This window comes from Rhipicephalus microplus, chromosome 3, assembly GCF_043290135.1.
Source record: "Rhipicephalus microplus isolate Deutch F79 chromosome 3, USDA_Rmic, whole genome shotgun sequence".
Lineage (NCBI taxonomy): Eukaryota > Metazoa > Arthropoda > Arachnida > Ixodida > Ixodidae > Rhipicephalus > Rhipicephalus microplus.
This window is the reverse complement of record NC_134702.1, coordinates 187,371,556-187,395,882: the sequence shown is the minus strand read 5'-3', so window position 1 is coordinate 187,395,882 and position 24,327 is coordinate 187,371,556. Positions and strand designations below refer to the sequence as shown.

At 45.7% G+C, this 24,327-nt stretch overlaps 1 long non-coding RNA gene across 1 annotated transcript; it reads right to left on the bottom strand.

The window, feature by feature from the left end:
- Positions 1 to 54: 54 nt before the first annotated feature.
- On the bottom strand, positions 55 to 23,775 carry LOC142803449 (uncharacterized). Its single transcript, XR_012894124.1, has 2 exons — positions 23,565 to 23,775; positions 55 to 442 (listed from the first exon to the last, which is right to left on the bottom strand). It is a non-coding gene; the product is annotated as an uncharacterized LOC142803449 (long non-coding RNA).
- Positions 23,776 to 24,327: the final 552 nt, after the last annotated feature.

The following is a 24,327-nucleotide window of genomic DNA, read 5'->3' as shown; positions in this document are numbered from 1 at the left end:
AAGTGGCCTTTTTTCGAAAAGGATGAATTGCAGTGAACACAAGAAAAGAGCCGCTTTTCAGTGTGAGTGCGCATGTGCTCAATGAGATGACCTTTAATCGTAAAGGAGACTTTGCAATAAATACAGCAGAAGTGCCGCTCTCCCGTGAGTGCCTTTTTTTGCTTAATGAGTTGGCATTTCATCGAAAAGGATGCATTGCAGTGCACAGAGGAGAAGGGTCGCTCTCCTGTGTGGGTGCACATGTGAGCCACCAGCTTTGAAATGCGAGAGAATGCAGCTGGACACAACTGGCACTGTGAGGAGGGCTGGCCCATGTGTTTCCGAAGGTGTCTGTTCATAGTTGACTTGTCCAGGGTCACATAGGAGCACTGCTGGCACGAATGAAGTCGGCCTCGCACAGACGCCAGTGAAGACAGCTCCAAGGACGCAAAAGACAAGGAGCCTGCAAAGCCATATCAGAGCCCACAAAGGCAATGCACATCATGTTTCATAACTAGACTACAGCAGCAAGCAATACACAAAGGTTGGTGCACATCTCAGAGAAGTAGATGATCACCTTGTTTTACTCAAACCTACTACTATGGCAACAGGGCACCGACAGCAAGTCTCACAAATATTTTCATTTTGTTGCCGATGAATTATAGGCTCACCATCTAGAAACATCTGTTGCCAAAATAATGGAATCTGATTTATATGCGATACCAATGCTATATGAAATGGGCAAAAGTTTTTCAGTGTGCACCAATAAAAATGAACCCATTACATTACTTACTGTGCTTTTGTTCCCAAATGAATATTAAAAGAACACTTCACAGGTGAAAAAATTATTTCATATTTCAAGACCCAAGCTTAATAGAGAAAATATGGTGGAAATAAGCTGATGTGCAGCAAACTGGGAAAGAAAAAAGAAGTGCCTGATCCCTCTTTTTAGGAATCGGCATAACACTTAAGTGAAATGTGTCTTGGCAGCAGTAGTTGAGCATTTATTGTGAATTGTCTCTCCACAAGGGTGAAGGAACAAATGCTACAGCAACCAATAGCATTGTCACTTGAAGAACGGCAAGGAGCTCGAAAGTTGCAGGGCACGCCTCAAGCATAAAGCACGCATGTAATCAGCATACAAAGGATGAGTGCGGACAAATAACTGTCACAGCGCGACACATAAAGAGACCCTGAAACAGTTTTGACAACCTTGTACAAACACGACAGGCCAAAAGACCAAGTCATAGACCGATTTGAGCTCTCGGCATAAACTGTGTAATTTATTACAATAATTTAAAGCTGTGAATCGTTATAGATTGCTAGAACTAAGTCAAACGCATTTTGCAATCATCTATTTATAGAGCAACATGCTCTGGTAATGCGACGTTTCCGGGCTGCTGATTTGATTGGCTATGAAATGTGCAGAAGTAGAATCCTGTTGGAGCAGATAGCAACCACTCTGTGACCTTTGTCTCTGTTGCCAGATGGTGTTCGTGCTGCCGGGCGCACTGTAATGGCCTCCAAGAATGCATGCAACCTCTCAGCGTGCAATCTCAAAGGTCTAGATGGGTCGAAGCTGAAATCGTTGAGTGTTATCATGAGAGTTTTACAATCGCTAGCGATGCCAGTGTCTCTTATGAGTTGAGGAGGCGATGCAAAGGTGAGAAGGAGGGTATAAAATAATGGCCATAACGACCTTGGTACACTGTGTGTAACTAAATTTTTGGTGTGAATAATTTGATGATACTCAAGCCTAACGCTGACAAAAACTTCAGAAAACCATTTTAGGGTCTCTTTAAAGCACGCTGCTCAAACAGCAAGATGCACCAATCGAATGCACAAGTATACGCAGAACACCAGCCACAACTCTTACTTCTTTGTGTGTGAGGAGCGCTCCTTTTTTGTAAAAGCCGGCAAGTGAAGTGACCTTCGTGTTCTTGCTACCCACTATAACTTCAAAGCAAAGTAGCGGTGGAAGCACAAGAAGTAAAAAGCATCTAAATCCCGAGATGAGTGCGCGCGAGAGTGAGAGACCACGTCAGAGGACATCTATATGCACTCGGACTACGCCACGTGAAGATGCACGCGCATCTCAACGCACTGGTTGTCACAAGACAACGACCTTCAGAGCGCGCACGCCCCTCACACCATCTTGCTACAGATGATGAAAACATGCTAAAGTTGTTGAGGATTGTGAACGGTACATGGTGTATATAAATTGTTCCCCGCTAACAAGCTGGAAAACATATGCTATGTGACCTAGTGGTTTGCACCGTGCACTGCGGAGTGAGAGTTTCACTGGTTCGTTGCCACGTGACGGAACATTTCCTCCTCAAATTTTTGTTTCGAATTTGTTAATATATATATTTTACAGTGTCATATCCATGGTAAAAATACGTCAGTGGGAGCAGTGGTGGACCCTGCATAAAACACCTTCATGTTAAAAAAATACATTTATAATGGTTGTAATAGCATCAAGGTCTTTAGTGGTCTGAATTACAAAGCATGTTAATGTGCTTTACAGAAGGAACTGCCACAGTTTAGACATGTTTTACTAACGTCTCAGTACTACTTTAGTGAAAGCATAATGATACCAGGGAATACAAAGTGACTTACAAACCATCATTTACATTTTACAGTGTTTGATCACATCCCATTTTTATGTGCTTTTATGTTTTTTCTCTGCGCCTCGCCCTCAATGCGCTGCGCCATGCTCCCTACTGGGTTGCAGAAATAATTGCCTTTTTTCTATTTTCTGCCTACCACTACCACCACCATTGGTTGACTTCTTTTTGTGGAACAGCCAGTCAAACACTTGTTCTCTCAAACTATGCACACCCCCTGCTTCACTTCAGCTATAGCTTTGCATTTGCTCCCCTCCTCTCTAGTCACCTTCACCCTCTCCTCATAGGTACATCTTCTTTACCTCTTAATGAAGGACGAAAATAAATGTAATGCAATCTATTCTGGAGGCATAGCTCAGCCGAACATCTGAAGCCAAGTTGGCTGAACAACTCTTCCATCCTGTATTGCGTTTCTGCCTTCCTAACCTGCTCAGTCGTATTTTAAGCAGTCCAACGAGCTAAGTGTGTGAATTAGCTGAAGCAAAACAAGTGGCTATCCTTCTGTGTTGCATTTATGTTACTGCTGTACACGTCAAGATGGCAATGATGTCATTGCATCACAGGAGAAAACAGTTCCAGATATCAATGTTCTGTGCCACACTGCTCTTTGTGTGCGTTCTCGTACTCTGCGATGCTTGTATTGTAGCCGTTTATTTGTCATATGCGAAACAGCTTAGGGTTGAGCTCAATACGGTGTGCGGCGTGACTACCCTTACTGCGCATGCGCTCCCCCTTTCTCACAATGCCGATGCAAAGAGCATCTGCTAACCTTCGCTTGCTCCCCTATATCTCTCCTCTAGGCATTCCTCCCCACGGCGTTTACACCCCCTCTGCACGTGTCCGTTCCCCCACCTTCTTCTGAACTCCCCCTCTCTCACCTCGCAATGCCGGAGCAGGCAACGTCTGCACAACCGTTCACTGGCCACCTCGTATACATAGGCACTGAATGTTGACCTCCAAGGTAGTGCCACTAGGAGACTTTCCCTGTGCGTTGTTGCACAATAAAAATTCGCAGCGTCTGCATTAACTAAAAGTGGACTGCAAGTCTCTGGGCCCAATTGGAGTATTCTGTCTTTCATTGCCCATTAGCACAGATTGACATATTCCAGTAGGAAACACCAGGCTATCACTGCATGATTTGTGCCTCCCCAGGTTTCTTTCCTGCGCAACGCTGCGATGAGCGCCAATGTCAACATCGCCACCAGTGTAAGCGTTAATGCCCGCACGTGGTTCCCTTTAGCGAGAGACTGTGCAATTTTAAAAAAAAATTTTTCCTTTCAGGCCACAATGTACATACATAGGGGAATGACAATGCACGATAAAACAACAACACAAGGAACACAAAGCACATTCCATATACTTGTACTAATGATAGAGCTGTAAAGATTAATAATACTAACAACATAATAAAGCAGATAGAGAACAATAATTCAACTTTTATAAGGTGAGGGCAACCAGCAAAATACCATTGTTTAAAGGATCTTGAATGGAGTTGGAATACCTGCCAAACTTCCCGGATTCCGACTGTTTTTTCACATTTGAATTGGCTAAAAAATTTCCCAAAATGAAAATTTCTGTGTGATCTCGCCACACTGACAAAAATTCAATCTGATCCAATCTAGGCTTTTTCCAAAACTATTGGACTATCAAATTATAATTCGAACGACTTAGGAGGCATCGAAGAAAACAGACAGTATAATTTCTGTAATAAGAACTTGCAAAGTTTCCCAGCTAAATTCCACAGGGTTCAATGGTGTAAAAATTGGAATCTTCTGACCACTTTGGCGCATCACCAGGTAGTACAAACTTTCGTATGAAATCATCGAGCAATGGCCTAGAGCACCAACATACCTAACACACCCAGTCAAAAAGACATTTTTTCCCCGCCGCGGTGGTCTAGTGGCTAAGGTACTTGGCTGCTGACCCGCAGGTCGCGGGATCTAATCTCGGCTGCAGTGGCTGCATTTCCGATGGAGGCAGAAAGTAGGCCCGAGTGCTCAGATTTGGGTGCACGTTAAAGAACCCCAGGTGGTCGAAATTTCCGGAGCCCTCCACTACAGCGTCTCTCATAATCATATGGTGGTTTTGGGACGCTAAACCCCACAAATCAATCAAATCAAAACGACATTTCTTTCCACAACTGCTGCAAGCAAGACCACAACAGATGCTGTAATAGATAGCAGCAAGTAACTTATTTTTATTAGCACGTGGTTTCGCAATAGAACTACCGTTTGCCGCAATCGCCGAGAGCAAAACCACAGTCACTGTAATGCGATTAATGCACCTGAAGTTTAAAGGTGATGAAAGTGCAAAAAAAAAAAGGCACAAAGTAATGCAGTATTCATGTTGCTCTTTGCTTATAACAACAGCGGAGCGCTTTTGAGCCCAGCTTTCATTTGGCCTCAAGTAAAGCTTTGATGCGCGCTTCTGCAGCAGCCAGCTGCGCCGTCTCTTGAGGGGTCAGTAAACGACCCCGAGGCCCGAAAAATGTTATAAAAAGAAATATGCCCACTTTTGCTTTGCAAACATGCTGCCACAAAAATTTTCCTAATACATGCTATATTAAGGAAGTTGCAGGGGTTACAACACCGGTTTCAGCTAGTTTCAAATTTTACAGCAGCCTCACCGCCTTTTGCCCTCCCATGGAGGAGAAGGCGCAGCTCAGTGTCATGACTGGTTTAGACGAATCAACGAGTTGCGTACTACGTCTAGTCGCCGATCGGCGGCTTTGCAGCACTGTATGTGAAAAGAGGGTTGTATAAGTATGTGAGGGTTCAGCTTAAATTGATGGCGATGCAGCGAGCAATGGAAAGAAAAATGGTATGTGTAACCTTAAGAGACAAGAAGAGAGCAGAGTGCATTAGGCAACAAACGGGGGTTAAGGATATCGTAGTTTAAATAAAGAAGAGAAAATGGACATCGGCCGGACATGTAGTGCGTAGACAGGATAACCGCTGGTCATTAAGGGTAACTGACTGGATTTCCAGAGAAGGCAAGTGAGTTAGGGGGAGACAGAAGGTTAGGTGGGCAGATGAGATTAAGAAATTTGCCGGTATAAATTGGCAGCAGCAAGCACAGGACCGGGTTAACTGGCGGAACATGGGAGAGGCCTTTGTCCTGCAGTGGACGTAGTCAGGCTGATGATGATGATGTAACAGGAGGATCGGTCAGGCATAAGAAAGGAGCGCGGTAATCGTTTCTCGAAATCACGGTGTAGGAATATTTAGGTGTGGACACTAACCGGGCGCCGCGGCAGAGAACGTGGCCAGATCTTGTTCGTTCTTTTAGTACATGCGCTGTTCGCAGCGGTGCGGGGTGCTGCGAATAAGGGGCGGCAATCGCTTGCAGAGTGGCGTGCGCTGCTACGGTGGTTATGCGCCGCGCTTGCCTTTCCGTGCAGTTAAAGCTCTTTTTCGGTGTTTTCTGCTGCAGTGTGCACAACAAGGACTAGACGTTTATGTTTCAGCTGGGCGGCCGGCGCCGTGCGTGGCCTTTTGTGTCGTGGTTTGGGAGCAGCCGCAATGATCGTTATACAAGCTCACGTGGTAGAGCGAGCCGACGTAGTGCGTGAATGTTGTGGCCTGTGTTCTTGGTGGCTGTGATGCGTTTGTTGTTGCAGTGCACGGTGTTAAAGTGGCACGCTTGCAAAACCCAGCCTGGCTCAGAGGTTGACTAGGACGCAGTAATGGGTAAGAAGTGCTTCGTACCCAACTGCAGATCGGGCTACCAAAGGTGCGTTGATCATGTGCCGCTTCTCAAAGCTTCATCGGAGCCTGCTCGCCTTGAACATTGGCGCCGGGCCATACCTAGAGCAGATAGGATATTGCAACCGAGCGACTGTGTCTGTGTGAAGCAGTTTCCTGAGCAGGAGCTATTGAAATCGTACTACGCTGAGTTCGATGGCCAGCTGCTTTTAAATGTACCCAAGAAGAGACCGGTGCTATCGGCGAATGCTGTACATAGCATTTTTCCGGGATGCTCCAAATATTTAACAAAGCAGACAACTTCAAGAAAGCCCCCTAGAAAACGAAAGTCTGCAGACCCGTGGGCCCAGCAGCGAAGCAAGCGGCCTGCAGCAACCGCTGTCGCTCAGAAAGGTGACTTGTGCATTTTGTTAAGACTTGCGGGCAAAGTGTCTACTCTGGTCTCTTGAACTTGCATTACATTGTCTGTTATGTTTTCTCTAGTCTCTGACGACGGTGATTTATAGTGATAAATGTGTCTGTTACACCAACTGCCTATTTTGGCTTCAGTAGAACAAAAATACAATTTCTTGTTTTTTGTCCTAAATGTTATTATTTCATTATCTAAAAATTTTGTTTCACACCCTGAAGGACCACATGAGATCCTGCACACTACACGGGACATGGGCAGCTTTTGCATTCCTTCGCTGATGGTGCGGTCGGTGTTACGCTTGTGTGCCCCAGTTAAGCTCCCTGATCAGTAAAACATGTTGGGATCAAGAGTCTGATAGCCACAAAATCCACAAATGAAATAATGGAGACCCCTGCACATTTTGATGAAAAACTGCTCATAGACAAGGACGAAGAAATAAAAACACAAAAACAACTTCTAGTGGTTTCCTTCAATTGTCCTCGTCTACGTGTGGTTTTCCCTCAAAATGTGCAGAAGAACCAACTAGCCTAAGTTCAAAATTTATTCAGAAATAATTTAGGCAACCGATGCGGTCTAAAGAAGCAATTACACAAACACACTATTTGCCGCATGTCAAGGCAGCAGAGCAATTAGTTTTAGTCTGCCATCTCAGAACCAGTTTCCACCCGCTGTACGTTTCGTTCCACAAAATATGTTGGTAAAGTTGTATAATTTGCCCCACCCTATAATATTCAGTGGGGAATTTTAAGGCCCACCAAGCTGCTTTAACAGGCCGACTTCAATTATTCTCAACTGACATCTGCCAATCCCAATTTACAGTCGCGTAAGTATATGATATCTGCGCGGGCATATCTGAGATAGACAACCGCTCAGCAGCGCCAATATCAGCGTAAACGACGTGCTTGACAGGAAGAATGCCAGGGACATTTTTACTTTTTACTTGCTGAAACTGGAACACCAGTTTCAGCAAGTAAAAATGGCAGTAACCGAAAATGATTTGGTGTCGACAGCCGTTTCAATCGTCGTGCGCCTTGCTGCAATAAAAAAAAAAAAACTTAATTTACACAGCGCTACATCGAACGATCTTGCAACATCTACACTTCGGCAACCGCAATGTTTTGACCAGAGAGGCCCCCGTGGCGCGGCGCTGTCTGCCGGCGTTCGAGCGTAGCGCATGGATTGTCGAACAAGATCTGGCCGCGCCGCCGCGCGCAGTGTAAACACCTAAATATTCCTACACTGTGCTTGAAATGGAGGCTTTGCACTGAGCACAGCGCTGTAATATTCAGAAAACATGATCGCCACGGTGTGCTCTACCGATTGCAAAGCTTCTCTGGGCGGTTTAAAGAAAAAAAAGTCGAAGCCTATTGACTGGCCCTTTAACGCAATATTATTTTCGATCCTGCCTAAAATTAGTACATATTGCCACAGAGACTGTTTACAATATCCGACATTATGAAGAATCACAGTCCACAGTCTTGTGCGCACTCTTGCTTGGGGCCGCACAACTCATGCCTCTTGTTCACAGGCACGAGCCAGTGTGGGTTGGAGCTGCGAAGAAGAATGGGCAGATGAACAGTTTGTTTTGGAACGCTCTAGCGGACTCTTCCATCTTTTTGCACATAATTTTCAGGGCAGAAGTTCGCCCATAATAGACTAGTTTTTTACTTTTCCTCTCTTGCATCCGTTACATTCTGGTGGAGGTGCTGGGTATGATTGGAAGCCCTCTTGGCGCAAGAGAGCGAAGCCCCGATCCTCAACGATTGGAACCTGGCGAACTGACTCCGGTACACCAGTGTTCAAGCCTCCGCCTCCAAGGAGAGCCGCCTGAATTTGCACCCCTCCCCAGTGCTCCAGCAACACAAGCAGCGTCCACAGACAACGGAACGATGGCTTACCAGGTGACATCATCGGAACTTATTCTGTCCCCACCGTGCTTGCCCGAGCCCTACCACGGCGACACGTTCGAGGATGTGGAGGATTGGTTAGAACACTTCGAGCGGGTTGCGAAAACCAATGGCTGGGATGAAGCAAGAAAACTGCGTCGCGTGTACTTCGCATTGAAGGATGCAGCGAGGACGTGGTATGAAAACCACGAAGTGTTCATACCGACATGGGAAGAATTCCGACGACAAATAGTAGCTACATATGCCAGCACCGATCGTCGGGAGAAGGCGGAGAACGCTCTACAGTCCAGAAACCAGCGCACGAACGAAAGCGTTGGCATGTATATTGAGGACATGTCCAGCCTTTTTAAGCGCGCTGACACGAACATGAACGAAGAGAAAAGCTGCATCACTTGATGCGAGATGTCAAACAAAAGTAATTTGCAAATTTGGTACGCAACCCACCTCGTACAGTTGCTGAATTCCGCAACAAAGCCACCTCCATAGAGCGGGCATTGCAGCAGCGCTCCCGTCACTACAATCATGACACAAGTAGTGTTCCTGCGGATGTCCTCTCAGCAAACCTGGGAAGCAGCAGCGAAGCATTGAGGGAAATGGTGCGATCCATTGTGAAGGAAGAGCTCCAGAAGCTGTTGCCCCGACAAGATGAAACACCAGTTTCGTCTCTGACTACCATGATCAGAGATGAAGTTCGCCACGCCATTCTTCAAACCGAACCCGAGGCGCAACTTGTTCGACTTGAACAGCAATTGCAGGAACGCCCCGTACTGACTTACGCCGATGCCGTACGCCAGCCCGCCGTGCATACTGCTTCGTTTGCAGCTCCCAGTGGCTACCGACCGGCTTCGCGTGGCTCAAGCTACCCAGCTAACTCGAGGCCACGAAAAAGCGATGTGTAGCGCACACCCAACAGGACGCCTCTCTGTTTTGCTCACATACTCTGGGGATGTGACGCAGACAGCGCGGACGGTCCGGTGTTACCGCCGCAAGTAGAACAGCGTGTGGGGTCTACGGACCCAGAAGACCAGCGAAGGGCCGTCCGGCAGCTCGAGGTCGCACTGGCGCTGCAAAGGCGAAAGGGGGACACCCTCAGTAACCCGAGCGGCGCCGGGGCACGAAGGCCTTGAGGTCTAGGCCCGCGTGACATTAGGACTTCTAGTGTAACGTGAGATAGGGGGAACCCCACGCCCTGCGCGGCCGGAGGGAATCCCGCATGCTGGAACCCAATAAAGTTTATTCTCTCTCTCTCTCTCTGTTTTCACTGCGGCGAAGCTGGACACCTGTACAGAATGTGCCCATATCGAAGAGTTGGTCTCCATGGGTTTTCTCCAAACACGCCATGTCCCCGAAATGGCGAAAGACCCGTTGAAATTGAAGATTACTTGTCCGGCCATCTGTTTCCAATTGCCGGTTTCCAGCATCAGCCTAGATCGCCAGTGCCTGCTCGCTATCGATCGCCAAGCCCTCGACGATTTAGTTCACTTTCTCCACCTTCAATCTCAACACACCATCGTTCAAGCAGTCCTCATCAGGAAAACTGAAGCCAGCGACCTATGGAGGCAAGGCCGCTGATGTCCGACCAACTGAAGATCCTCCGTCAAGGTCCCAGTGCAACAACGACGAGCGGAACACTACAACTAGGTTAGGTAAAGACAAAATTTCTTCAGACTTATGCGTTACCGTAGACGGGTGTGAATTTACCCTTTTAGTTGACACAGGTGCTGATTATTCGGTTGTCAGTTACGCTGCCTCAAAGGACTTAAAGTCCTGACGCCTTGGAGTGGACCCCAGATACGCACGGCTGGGGGTCATCTCATCACACCTGTGGGAAGATGTACCGCACGAATCGAAATTCAAGGCGCTACTTACGTTGCTGACTTTGTCGTACTTCCGGAATGCTCTAGAGATTTAATACTCGGAATGGATTTTCTGCTAGCAAACGGAGCTGTAATCGACCTGCAAAATTTGAGTGTCTCTTTTTCGACCAAACTGGCCATAGACACAAATGAGCCAGAATACACTGCATTACGTGTTATAGATTGTGATGTTACCGTGCCGCCACGATGCAGCATAATAGTCGGTGTAAGAAATGAAGCATTCTTTGGTTCTGAAGGTATAGCGGATGCAAACATTGAACTACTGCTCAAGAAAGGCATTTGTGTAGCTCGAGGCATTATTCAATTACGTGGTGGATGTGCCGATGTATTGCTCACGAATTTCGGAAACGAAATTTAGCACGTTGCAAAGGACACTGCTATCGCCTTCCTGCACGGTTTTCAAACAGTGACGGACTTATGTGGTCTGGTGTCAGGGCCACCTACTTCGGAACCTGCGCCCGATGTCGTGGCAAGAGTTGCAATCAGCCAAAATCTATCCCCAGCCGAGAAGAAAATCATTTAAGACCTCCTAAGAGACTTCACCGGATGTTTTTCTACCTCGTCAAAAGTACGACGGACCCAGGTTGTTAAACACCGAATAGTAACAGACGAAGCTACAAGGCCGGTACACCAAAATCCGTACAGAGTATCACCAAAGGAACGTGAGATCATAAAGAGCCAAGTGAAAGAGATGCTGGAGGATGATGTCATACAGCCATCTAATAGTTCGTGGGCGTCGCCTGTAGTCCTTGTGAGGAAAAAGGACAACACGCTGAGATTCTGCGTTGATTACAGAAAGCTGAACAGCGTGACCAAGCGGGATGTCTACCCTTTGCCGTGTATTGATGATACGTTGGATCGGCTACGGAACGCAAGGTATTTCTCTTCATTGGATTTAAAAAGCGGTTATTGGCAAATATAAGTGGACGAAAGGGACCATGAAAAGACTGCTTTCGTAACCCCGGATAGTCTATATGAGTTTAAAGCACTCCCATTCAGCCAGTGTTGTGCGCCTGCAACATTCCAGCGCATGATGGACAGCATCCTTTCAGGCCTCAAATGGCAGTCGTGCTTAGTCTACCTGGACGATGTTGTGGTGTTTTCAGCAACGTTTGAACAGCATGTAGAGCGACTACGTTCGGTACTTCAGGCTATCCAGTCAGCCGGCTTGACGATTAAACCAGAAAAATGCTAGTTTAGATTCGAGAAGCTTCATTTCCTCGGTCATGTAATCAGCGCTCAACGTGTTGGCCCGGACCCGCAGAAGACTGTGGCCGTGGGGCTGTTTTCCAAGCCAAAAGACAAGAAGGAGGTACGCCGATTTTTGGGTTTATGTGCTTATTATAAGCGGTCTGTAAAAAGTTTTGCGAAAATTGCCAAACCTCTAACAAGACTCACAAAAGAGGACGTGCCATTTATTGCACCCGTTACAATATCACTGAGATTCTATAGTCAGGACACCCCACCTGCATGATTTATAAGCTATCACGAGATTGTAATGCTAATGTTTACACTCATAACTCCATTCAAGACCATCCACCCACCCCCCACAATCTTTTTTCCGCGGTGTTTCTTTTTTTTTTTGTTCTTGTGAAATAAAATAGTAGAGGAAAAGTGCCCCAGCCACCTGCTCTCTCGTAGAAATCTCCAGAACTCAGAATTCTTCAACTAAGCATGTGTCAGTCAGTATTGCTTGTTGATGATGCAAGCAGGGAGTTCCATCTATTACAAGTTCTTGGTAGACATGATTGGGCATCACTTACTTTGTTGCACTGGGTGACTGAGACGGTTGGTAATTATGGCAAAGCAAATTACTGGTGCTGGTTGGATTAATTGGGAACAATGTTTTGGATAGTGATAAAAGATCTGATGATACTTTTGTTGTATATATAGGCTTTTATGCTGATTTCAAATAAGTAAATAGTTTTATAGTACGTTGCACAGTTTTAGTTTTGTGCCATGACAATGAGTAAAGTATAGTTCATTTTGGACAAACCTTTTATGTCACTAATATTTTATTGTTCCGAGCCATTATTGGCTCATTACGCCACATTAACTGTAGAAGTTAAAACTCATCTATAAAGAAAAAATATGTTTTTAAAGATGATAGCTTACATTATGAGTGCTTGATAATCGTAATTATTTTGAGCATGTGGCCTTGGTGAACTCCTCATGCAAACTTGCAACTTGCAAGCAGCCAGCTGACGATTTCCAGGGGACTCTAGACATTGAGCTCTCTTTTGTTTTTAGTAGCCACCTTCTGCTCTCTATAACCGATTTTAACCAACTGAAATTATTTACATTTTTCAGTATTTTTCTTGTCTTAAATTAGAGAAATTAATCTAGTGAAAGCAAATAAAAATGCTAAATATGTAATTTTGGAAAAAGATGCAGGTTTTGACTCGTATCTTTCCTTATATTACATATTCCACAGTGTACAGCTCGTGCTACTTTCGTGACATTTTGTAGTTCGTTTCAATGCTCGCTTAAGTGCGGACACTAAAAACAGAATTGGCCGATTCGGCACTTCGTGAAGTTGCCGCTTAGATTCATTGCTGTGCTAGTGCTGTCCTTCAACACCACTGTGCTTACTCTGCGGGTGGGACCTCTCCTACAGTTAAATTTTAGTTGCTTTTGGAAAGGAGCTTCCGCAGTCATGGAATACCTGGCACACACACATCGTTTTTTTCTTTTCATGGTCAGTTAAAATAAACAATAAATTAAATTACAAATATTGATTGCATTATGAAAAATCAAAATATAAATTGAACCGCACCTGGTGCTACTGAAATAAAAAAAAAATTTAGAATTGTGCTCTGTAACTAAGCCTCAATATGCTCAAATTTTTTAAGCCTGAATTTTATGCCTCAATATGCATATAGTCTAACCCAACTTGTTTTGTGCAGCATAACAACTTCATTCTGCCCAAAATACGAACTAATTATGGCAAACAGACAGTTCATTTTGTGGCCAAATCATTATGGAATACATTGGCATTTTTAATAAAAATTCAAAAAACACATAACTTTTGCCATGAATTGAAGAAGTTTTTGTTATGCAACGCTCACTCTTATGCTTAACCAGTTTCTCCCTCTCTATGTCATTCTCCTTTCAGTCTCTTGCTTTTTTTCCCTTTTGATGTCATGCTATCTATACATATATATATATATATAAATATATTTTACAGTTTATATTTCCAATTGCATATAGTTGATGAGAGCACCATCATTTATTTGTATCTGTATTTCATTTTTTTAACCTTGTATTCTCTTACTTTCGCACTGTTGTTGCCAATCAAATACTCACGTATACATTTCATTGGAGGTCCCATTTCAGTGTATACTACAGAACCTCCTTCTGTATATACTTTTTTGCACATCTTATTATGAAGTAACAAAACTTGATTTGATTTGAGTCATATGGCAAAACAGGTACTGCTGTGCTCGCACTTTGTATTTGGGAAAATTGTCAGTAATGTTCAAGATATGCTCTTTCCACAGATGTATATGGTCTTTTTTAGTGTGAGTATGAATGCATTCCGTGCAGCTGCTTCAATTTGTAATCATTTTATCTCTCACCAACAGCAAATGACTAGATGGTTTTGTGTGAACTTATCAAACATCATTTTTTTATTGTCATTGATTTTTGTCTTATTTACATGTCGTCGCCTAATAATCTGTAGACATATTGCGGCACGGGGGTAGAGTGCAACTACTTGATTTCATATCACTTTTGTAGTTGCGAGAAGCTACATTCAATTCTCCTCTCACAAGGCTATCCCACTGTGATTATATAAGGTTCCAGTGAGCTCACTAGTGATCGCAGGTTGATCTATGCCTTCAAGCTACGCTTACCAAAACTGATCTTTGTTCGTGTATGTGTAGAAGACTCTGTGCACGGTTGGCGCAGAAGCCTAGCTCCGGATCCAGCTGCACACAGTCGTACCGCGCATGTTCGACTTCTTCGTACGAAAATGCAATTAATTGCAGGTGCAACTGGTTTGTCGAATAAGGCAACAGGCTAGGTCAACAAACACTTTTCTTAGGTACACTAGCAGTAACAAATAATGCAGAAACATTGCTGAGAGGGATAATCCGATCCATGTAGAAAACAAAGGTTACGGCTTATAACTGTGGTCGATTGACGGCTCACAGATCTTGAGGGTGATGATGGTGACTACTGATCGGTTGCGCACTAGACTCTGTTACAACTTTTTCCACATTGCAGCTATAACAGGAGGGCAACTGACATATTAAAAGTTGTTCGAGAATCATCTGATAAATGAAAAATATTTACATTTCTTCAATTAGCCTATTGTTTGAGGCTAACCATGGTATGCTGCCATAACCTTTAGGCAGCTCAAAACTCGTCCTACCTTTTTCTACGAATCATTCAAAGTTTGTGAAAAATTAAACTGCTTACTTAACCTTAAAATCAGCCGTAACCAAGTCTTCTGCCCACTAATTTTGTATCTGTGCTATGAAGCATAGCTTCACAGTGCAGACAAGGGGGCTGGGAAGTGCTGAGCACCCTACACATACGTTAGCTACGTGTACAGAAACACTAATCAATGTCGTGGAAAATCGGGACGCTATCAAGACAGAAAAGTTAAGACAAGAAAACTACGAATCGGTAGCAAGACTACCGTATGTAGATAAACTGTTGCATAGTTTGAGCAAAGTTAATGACGGGTATGGGTTTAAATCAGTCCTTTGGGCTCCTGAAAAACTAGCTACAATTTGTCAAATGGTTCAGTGAAAAATGAAGCAAAATGACAAAAAAGTTATTTTCCTTCTTTGTCATTCTCTCTTTGTCAGGCTTGATTGGTTCAACCGGGCCCCGCTAGATGCCACGACCTGTCCAGTTTAACCACGCGAAAATTGAATTTTTTTAAACCCTCGCACCATTCCTCTTAGTAACGTCCGGCGGTTATTTATTCCATGAATCAAACAGAAATGAACAAGCAGCAGTTTATTACGCTTCTTAATGCACAGAAGGTTCTTTATTCAGTGCAGCTATATCGATTATTAGTGTTGAATTGTAGGGGGTTCGTCTGACATCATTGGGATCATTTTAGAGGATGTCCTACTGCGGTACATGCATTCTTGTGCATTTACCTTAATTTCTCGATAAGTAAGGCACTGCTGTTGATAATATTGTCATTTTAGACATTGTCATACATTGAACCCTCACTCAGATGTAAATTGTTACTAGACTTTAGTGTCTCTTTAATGCATATCAGGGGTAGAACAGGGTAAATGAGTTTGGGAGCAGTCCTGAAAGCAGCCAAAAGTACCTTTCGTAGCAAGCTTAGAGCGTGGAGAAAAACATTTCGGACCGGGCTTGGAACAGCTAGAAAGGCTTTTTCAAGTAAGGTTAGAGCAGTTAAAAGATTCAGATCACATGTAGCCCGGTTTCACAGCACTTGTTAAGCAACATTTTGTTAAGTCACATTATGCAATGGCACTTGTTAAGTCACAGCACTTGTTAAGTCACATTATGCAATGGCCTTATTATTGCAATAGCAATTATATGGGCACCTTTTGATTTTTGCTGTGGCCATTGATGGCATGTCCCGCATAAAATCCAAACGAATAACATCCACCCACGCATTGTATGTTCAACCCGAGGGCAAGCAGGGGCAACGAAAGCAGCTGATCCTGAGATCAAACGAGGTGGCCCAACTCCGTTGCCCAGAGAGCGCATGAGATAACATCCTCCAATCGAGAGGCCTGCCATCGAAGCAGAGAAAAAACACCGCCTGTCTTGCATAAGCATGAAAAACACGAGGCTAGGGAGGGGAGGTGTTGCTCGAGCAGCAGCTGTGGACTTAGCCAGAGAGAGAGAGAAATAACGTTTATTGCACCAATCTAGAATGACGGGGGAGGAGGCTTCGGCATCTGCCCCCAATCATTCCCCTAGCCATCAGCCGGAATCCCTTGGGACTCGGCGGCGGTCAGGGCGAGACCGATGACTTGACGCTGTTCTTCGGCGTCACGGCTGTGTAATAAGGCCTCCCAGGATTCTACGTTTCTACTTGGATCATTGTAGAATGGGCAGGTCCATACCATGTGCGCTAAACCCGCAGTGCTGTCGCAGTGCGCACATCTGGAGCTGAACACTTCCGGGTGCCATTTACTGTACAGGTGAGGGTTTGGAAACACCCCGGTTTGCAATTTTCGCCACAGAATTTCCTCCTTTTTGCTCAGCTGTTTAGCTGCCTCTGGATAAATCTTACGGTGGAGCGGTGATTTCCTGAAACGTTCGTAGTTCGTCTCTTGTGGAGAGGGGTTGCTCGCGTGAAGGCGGCGGGTCAGCGTCGATCGACCGGAAAGTGAGCCCTCGGGCGATCGCGTGCGCCTTCTCATTCCCCTTCAGACCTTGATGCCGGGGACCATACTAGTGAGATTAGCTCTGCGGGTACTGGTCCTTGTCTTAGAATTTTGGCGGCTGTAGCCGAAATCCTGCCCATATCGTAGTTTTTAATGGCTGGCTTAGAGTCGCTAACAATCACTCGTGTGCCTTTTTGAGCTATTGCCAAAGCAATCGCAAGTTCTTCTGCCTTTGTGGTGGTTGTGTTCTTAGAAGTGCAGCACGAGACCAGGTCCCCGTTCTCGCGAACCACTACTGCTGCGTGTGCTCCCTTTCTTTCGTATTCTGCAGCGTCTGTGTAAAGCACGCCAGATCGACCTTCAAGTTTCGCCTGCAGGGCTACAGCTCTAGCTTTGCGTCTGCCTTCATGAAACACCGGATGCATGTTTTTCGGCAGCGGTATAATTTTCAGTCTTGCCCTAGTTGATTTAGGTATGCTAGCAGTCTGTCTGGAACACTCCGTGGGCTCGAACCCCAAGCACTCCATGATTTTCCTCCTGGTTCTACTACTCAGAAGTCTTTGGTGCTGTGACATCATGGCGGCTTCTATTAGTTCATCTAAAGTGTTGGAGACACCCAGCCCAAGAAGTTCAACCGTAGAGGTGTTCGGGGGAAGCCCTAGCACAGTCTTGATGCCTTTCCTTATAATGGCTTCAATTTTATCTTTTTCTGCTCTACTTAATTTAAGATAAGGGGCAACGTATAGTACACGGCTTATCACGAAAGCTTGAACTAATCTTAAAAGATTGGCTTCTTTCATCCCCGCATTCTTGTTAGAAATGCGCTTAAGCAGGCGGCACGTCTGGTTCGCACTAGCTTCGAGTCTCCGGATAGTTTCAGTGTTTTTTACATTTGCTTGTATGCGCATCCCTAGAATTCTAATACTATCTACGGTTGGAATAGCATTACCATTCACTCGCAAAGCGATGTCACATCCTCTTCCGAGGGGATTGTTTGTTTTCCTTTTTTGCAATGGTAAAAAAAGAGCCTCTGATTTTTCTGCCGAGCATTTTAACCCTAGTGGTTCGAGATATTGTTCGATGGTATCTATAGCCGCCTGAAGTGCGCTTTTAATATGTCCGTCACTACCCCTGTTTATCCACAGCGTCACATCGTCTGCGTATATTGTGCGATGCAGATTTTCGATTCCTTCCAACTTTTCAGGAAGTCCAATTATCGCTATATTAAAAAGAGTCGGAGAGAGTACAGACCCTTGTGGTGTCCCTTTATTCCCCCAATTTAATGTTTTCGAGCGACTGCCCTCCCATGTTGATAGTGGCTGTACGATTTGAGAGAAAGCCCCTCATGTAGTTGTATGTCTTGACGCCTACGTTTAGCGCACTAAGGTTCTTAAGTAAGGCTTCATGTTTGACATTGTTAAACGCCTTGGAGACGTCCAGACCCACAATTACTTTGGTGTCAACAGTCTTTTTGTCTATTATCTCCTCCTTTAGCTGTAGCATAATATTGCACGTCGATAGGTGGGATCTGAAGTCTATCATAGTATCAGGGTACAGGTTTTTATCTTCCATGAACCTAGTCAGTCTTGTTTGGATGACGTGCTCCATCAATTTTCCTACGCAAGATGTGATGGAAATGGGTCTGAGATGTTCAAGACTGAGCTTTTTCCCTGGCTTAGGAATGAAGACTACATTGGCCGTTTTCCAAGCTTGCGGTATTTCTCCCTTGTCCCAGCATTCTTGCATATAAGCTGAAAGTTGACGAATAGAGCCGCCGTCAAGATTCCTGAGCATTCTGTTGTTGATTTTGTCCGGACCGGCAGCCGTTTTTGTTTTAAGTCGGTTAATTTCAGCCCTGACTTCTCCAACCGTGATGGGGCTGTCTAGGTCCGGGTTGTCTGAACCAGCGTAGTCAGGGAGCTTTTGAGATTCTGCGCAGCAGAGGTATCGATCCCTAACCTCCGTTAATAATTTATACACAAGCTTTTGAAGTTGCTGTCGGGCCTCCGCCTTGGTTTTCTCTGGGTCTAATAGATGCCGTAGTACCTGCCATGTTTTAGCACTGCCAATCTCTCTATCCATCTGATCACAGATACTACCCTACATTTGTTTGGTAAGTTCCAATGCATAATCTTCGATCTCTCTATTCAGTGCAGCAACTTTTTTTCGGAGGTTCCTGTCTCCTCTTTTCTGAATGATTTTTCGCTCTAGGTTTTTCTTTTTCTTCCACAAGCTTACAAGATGTCTATCAACAACTTCCTCATCGCCAGCGTCAATCTCTTCGGTAGCGTGCTGAACTGACTGGATCCCCCCTTTACTCCAATCGTTAATATCATTTATGGGGTCTTGTTCTGACCTGATATTTCTAAAGATCACCCAATCTGTAGTTTTAACCTTTCTCTTATTGATCACCAGCGGGCCATTGGCAACGATAATCTCTAAAATTCTATGATCACTACCTAGGTCTTCGCCGGTATTGCACCACGTGGCGGCGGTGGCACTGCTGACCAGGGTAAGATCTGGCGTCGTGTCTTGAGATACGCTATTTCCTTTCCTTGTTGGCTGCATTGGGTCTGTTATAAGTATAAGCTCATGTTGTTGAATTTCGTTCCACAAATATCTGCCCTTAACCTGGGTGAATTTATAATCCCATGCCGTATGATGCGCATTAAAATCGCCCAAAATCAATAGTAGACTGTTTGCTGAAATAACCTTTGTTTTCGTAAAAAGATCACCAAAGTTGATTTTGCGCTGCCTGGGGGAACTATACACATTCAGGATAAAAAGACTCTTGTCTTTGCGCTTGCGAGGCACGAGTACGACTAAAACATGATCGATCTGCGAGTTCCCCGTCTCGTGCTGCAATGTCGTAAAGTTTCTCTTTACAAAGGTCGTAACTTGGGTATCATTACCCGACCCAGCAAAAGATTTGTAACCTGCTAATTTTGCATTTTTCCCACACTCCTGGATCGCAATAACCTCCGGTCGATCGGCGTTGATAAGAAAAGATTGTAAAACCGCACGTTTGCGCGAGAAACCCCTACAGTTCCACTGCCAAATCGTATTACTGTAAGGGTGCAGAGCCATCTTGGTTTAGCTTCAGCGCTTGGCATAGCCATTCTATCTGTCGGTCTCTGCTAGGGAATTCAGCCTTAATTTGCTCAATAGCGTTGCCTACTTGTTTCATCTGTTCTAGTACAGCTTGGAGCATACCTTGTAATGACTTTGTTTCCACCTCAAGCGCTTCAATTCTCGCTCCGTGATTTTCTTCAATTTCGGTTTCTTTAGCCCTCTTCTTCTCTAAAGGCGGTTGGTTTGCTACCTGGGGTGTTTCCAGCGCCTTCTCTGGTTTACTGGTTAGATGAGCCTTAATCTCATCAAGCTGTTTGCGTAATTCCGCATTTTGCTCCTGTAATATCCTGTTTTGCTCTTTAAGAGCATTAATCATCTCTGTATTAGCACCCTGGGAGACCTTAGTTACCCAAACCACCTGTGGTCCTGTGGATTTTGACTTCTCCTGGGCACAACCACCATCATGGGATGCCTTGTGAGAAACTCCCGGCTTCTCCTGCGGTGGCAATCGAGGGAAGGATTCCGAGCGCCCTCTCGATCTACTTCGATGCTTGGATTTGCGCCTCGAACGATCTTGAACCCCGTCTGTCCTGCTGTGCCGCTGCGTGCCCTCTTCGGCCTGGCGTCGTTCTTCTTGCTCCCGCGCTTCTTCAAGCTTCATTTCCCACTGTCGCTTCTTCACTATATAAGGTGTCCGAAAAATTTCTTTGCACCTTTTGTCTCCGGTCACGTGCTCCTTGCCACACAGACGGCACCTCAGCGTACATTCATGGTCCTTGGGTGGGGAGGCCACCCCACAACCTCTGCATTTTTCGTGCGGGCTGTCACATACGTCGGATCGATGTCCCAGCTCACCACACTTGTAACACACTTCATATCTCTTGTAGAGAAAACATTTATCGGCGTCCCAAAGCAGATCATCCATCTCGGCATGTAGTCGTCAACAAAGGTGATGATTACCGAAGTGGAGTTACCCATCCTTCGCACACCAAGAATAGGACGATTCTCTTCGTGTGAGAAAGCCAGTTCCGATTCTCTCTCAGAGAGTCTGATATCAAGTCCACGTACCACTCCTTTGCCACAGCTTTCAGGCGCAGCCATGTATGTCTTCACCTCGTACTCCTTGCCGTCGAGCTTTATGGTTTTCAGGTCCAACATTTTCTTGGCATCATCCTCCCTGGGCGTGCTGTATATCAATGTTCCTTGCTTGTCGTTGACAACGATCCTGTCCTCCTCCCGACCTTTCTGCCATGGAATGCCTGCTGCCATCCTTACTGCTCCACCAATCACAGGTGCCGATTGTCTGGTGAGCGTCAGTCCTTCTTTGGGCCTGATAATAACCTTGTGATTCGCGTTCGGAATACGCGGTAGATGCGACGCTACTGACCGCTCCACGAGCTTTTTTTCACGCAGCTTTATATAAGGGTCTCCCGCTTACACCATGCTTGTCGCCATTGAAGCCGGCCGGCATCGTCCTGCCTTCTATTCCGCATCCACTGCTGGTAGACGCCGCCCTGGTGGCGCCATCGCGTCCCCGTTGTTGACTCTCCTGGAGCTCCGCCACACGTTTCGACACTTTCGTCACCCAGTCCGAGCTTTCCAATTCTTCTTGATCGGCATCTCTACCATTAACAGTCACTTCCACCGTCAAAGTGCCTCCGCAGATGCTCTACGAGCCGACGCCTGGACCCTCGAACGCCGATCCAACCGCCTCGGCGCTAGGCCTAACGGTGGAGTTGGCGAGACGCACAACGTAGCCGAACACCGAAGGCGCAATAAAATCCTTTAAAATCTACTTACAGTTTTCAGAATGGTAGCCACAGGATCCTGAGCACGTCCGCAACCACACACAGCACTTTATCAGCTGGCTGTTGTCCTTTGCGCGTGAAAAAGTGGTCCTTTCACGGAGCCGACGCGGGGCCGTGTCTCATGCCATTGCGAGCCTCGTGCGTTTTCCCTTAGCCAGTAAAGCTGCAATCGCTGGCACGCACACTAGCTCGGCAGGCATGACCTCTATTGCAGTTAGATTGCATACAAGTCTGAGTAGATATAGTCGTCCAGCACATCACGTGCTCTATGTCTTAGTGTAAAAGTGTGAGAGTTGCAAAACTTACTGCTCAAGCAGCGATCAAATGCGCCGGCTATGTCCATAATGTGATAACACATGAACGGGCGCCAGACAAGGGTGAATTGCTAGTGCATCAACAGTAAACTTTGGTTAAACAGGCGAAGTTGCGTGCTGTCTCAAAAGAAATAAATAGACAGCTCAAAACTTTGTAACCACCATACTTGCTGTGCTCTCATCAATTACTTTGTACTGAAGCGAGCATATTTCTTTACCTCAACAATCTGCAGAATGGTGCCTAGTTGGATCATAGAGCTGTGAACTGCTAACCTTACTTCGCGTAACATTCCTAGTTGTAGCCACAGCATTCCCTCCTGTCACGGACGGCTATTTTTGGCGACACCGCGTCACGGCAATTAACTGGCGCCGTACTCCCCGACTGACCGGGAGAAACGGCGGCGCTGAAAGGGAGCCGAGAAGAGCAGAATGGGGTGCTCTTCTTAGAACGTCGCCGCCGACGGTGAATCCTTTTGTAACTGTGGCGGCGTCTGCAAGGTCGTAGAAGGCCACGGTATACCCCGAAAAAGGATTAGACTACGAGACGCCACGGCTGAGAGCTAAGTGGTTGACCGTTCCCACGGAAAAAAGCGTGGGAAACGCTCTGGGGGCCAAGCCGTATGACAACAACCCGACAGGTTGTCACTCTCGCTAGTTGCGGGCCCTCTCCCAATTAAAAAGGGGTGGGGTCAAAATATTTTTGGGGCGGAGTTTCCCATCAATTAAACGTGCATGATTGGACCCAGGTAGAGGTCTCTTGTCCCCCCAGGAAGAGAGCGAGGAGACACGAGGGGGATTTAAGCGCAGGATTTTGCCCTGCTAGGCAGACTAGTCGCTGACCAACATGGTGTAGAACCAGATCAACAAGCATCTCTTCTAGAAGTTTTTAGTGTGGCTCTGTATCGGCTGGCCACCTAAACTTAGCCGTTCGTCTAGCTGTGACGCGATATTAACGTCTGCAACGTAGACATCGGGACTTCGCCTCGAGTTAGCTCAACCTGCTCGAAGTCACCTGCAAGCACTAGCCTCCCGGAGCCACCAGCGTTGCAACACCACCGACATCGCAGTCGTGCCAGAACTCACTTCGACTTCTCGCATCCGATCGTCGGGGACACAACGCTGCCGGTCATCACACGTATGCCTTCACCTGTTCATATCTTCGAACTTTCTCCTCCGTCATTCTATTCTTGTTAGTTTGTGTAGTTTGTAATAGTTCTCTCTCGTAAGCTGATTTATTGTTTCTGTTATATATTTCTTTAATTGTAGCAAGTGTCGTTGTATTTTGTTAGTTGTATAGAAGTGTTGTATTAGATCCCGTGTGCTGCCATTACACTAGAGTAAAATTTGTTTTGTTTTCTCACGTCTCTGATCTCTTCACTGTCTCTGCTTGCGTACGGAACGAACCAACCTGCTGTCATTCCCGTCGCCGACTTCGCGCTGGCGACGCTAGAGTGGCAGCTTGTAACACCTCCTTAGCCCTTAAGGTGAAACCCAGACAATATATTTAGGTTATAGCAAATACGGAGACATACCTGAACAATAACCTTGAGGTTCTGTTTGCGTAGCGTGGGTTGACAGAATCTTTTTTTCATTGGCGTGCGTTCCTTCATGGCGGGTTTGTAGTCGCACTTGAATCGATTTATTTGTAACATGGGTCGGTTCACATGCTGGCTTTGGCGATGCTTCTACACCCTGTGCCGAATCACAAGACAGACTTGGGGCTCCCTCAGGCTCTGCTGTGATGTCATCCTGAAATAAATTGCATTCAGTTGTAGTGAGGAAAAATGCCAGAGGTTACCACTGAGAAAAGAAATGAATGTTTTCTCACACGTTCTGTTTCGCTATAATGAGTTTGTCTTGGTATGTACCTGATAATTACATTTTCAGAGAGCTACTGTTTTAAGAATCTGAAATGCTATCAGGCGCTTTCTTCAAGATAGGCTACCAGGGTTGTACCCAGAATTTTTTTGGAAGCGAGGGGGAGAGAAAGGCATCTCCATAATATGGTCATTTTCTGCTATCTATGCCATGGTGAAAAAAAAAAATTGGGGGATAAATTATGGAATCCTATAGTTATGTGTCCAGCTCAGAGCAAGGTGATAGTCATGCATTGATAAACGACTGCTCTCGAAGCAGCACAAGAGGCATCGATGGGTTCGTTAAATGAGCCACAGGTGCTATTCGCTCTTCCCGTTTCTTTAATGCAGGCATTGTAGGCAAGAGAAAAACCAGGGTGTCCCGGGAAAGGTGAACCAAGGGTTAGCTCCTCCAACTGTGCTAATCAAAGTCGTCATG